Source organism: Halyomorpha halys, unplaced genomic scaffold (assembly GCF_000696795.3).
Source record: "Halyomorpha halys isolate HHAL.00 unplaced genomic scaffold, Hhal_1.1 Scaffold1470.1, whole genome shotgun sequence".
NCBI lineage: Eukaryota > Metazoa > Arthropoda > Insecta > Hemiptera > Pentatomidae > Halyomorpha > Halyomorpha halys.
In genome coordinates, this window is record NW_027111299.1 from 46441 (window position 1) to 47860 (window position 1420).

A 1420-nucleotide genomic window follows, 5' to 3' on the forward strand; every position below is an offset into this window, starting at 1 on the left:
AAGAGGGGATTAAATCATATGCAGGAAGCAATTGACGATGATATGATTATGAGAAAAGAAACAAGGTGTTATAATTGCAAACAAAGTGTTAGGCGATCTATTATATATGGCTCTCATTTAGTCATAGATACATCGATTTTCAGTGATGAAAATTATACAAAGGCCCATAACATAATTATTTCAACTAAAAGTTATATCCTGGATAACCTGTCTAAACTTGTTTTGGAGGAAAATCATTACATTTTGGCCGGTGTTGTCACGTACATTAATTACGGGGATAGCCCAAATAATGGACATTATGTCGCATTTACTAATAAGTAATGGTGGCCAATGGTACAAATATGACGATCTTACGTCAAAACGATCAACAGCAAATTTCAAAGAGGAGATATGCCCGCATGTAATTGTATATGTTAAAAATTAATTACTATGATGTTAAATTAAATATATCATATTGTAAGATTCCCCACCCACACCCCCCCCCCAAAAAAAGAAAAAGAAACAACCAAAGTCATTAATTAAGGTTTAGAATAATCATTAAAAATTTTCTTTTATAGAAAAATTATCTATTGCTAAGAAGATATGGCATCAAAAGTAAACGAACAACAGTTCAATGATAAAATATAGTATATTACACTGAAAAATCTTTTGAAGCAAAATTTTTTTATTGTTTCTCGAATGTTCTGTTGGTCCACCGGCGAGTTCTAAAAATTATCCCAATGAAATGATGTACAGGAGTTCTGATCGGAGTTCTGTTGGCCCCCCAGCGAGTTCTAAAATATATCCTTATGAAATAATATCGTAATGTTGCCAGAAAAAAAGATAAACGATCGGATATTGGCAGATTTTTTCGACTTAGAAATATTTTTGAATTGGGAAAATATTTTTTTTGTTTTTCAGGAGTTCTGATTGGAGTTCTGTTGGCCCCCCAGCGAGTTCTAAAAATTATCCTTATTGAATAAATCTCTAATGTTGCTAGAAAAAAAGATAAACGGTCCGATTTCCGCAGATTTTTTCAACTTAGAAATATTTTTGAGGCAAAATTTTTTTTTTGGTTTTTCAGGAGTTCTGTAGGCCCCCCAGCGAGTTCTAAAAATTATCCTTATTGAATAAATCTCTAATGTTGCCAGGAAAAAAGATAAACGGTCGGATATTGGCAGATTTTTTTGACTTAGAAATATTATTGAGGCAAAATATTTTTTTGTTTTTCAGGAGTTCTGATCGGAGTTCTGTTGGCCCCCCAGCGAGTTCTAAAATATATCCTAATGAAAAAATATCGTAATGTTGCCAGAAAAAAAGATATACGGTCCGATTTCCACAGATTTTTTCGACTTAGAAATATTTTTGAGGCAAAATTTTTTTTGGTTTTTCAGGAGTTCTGATCGGAGTTCTGTTGGCCCCCCAGCGAGTTCTATAAATT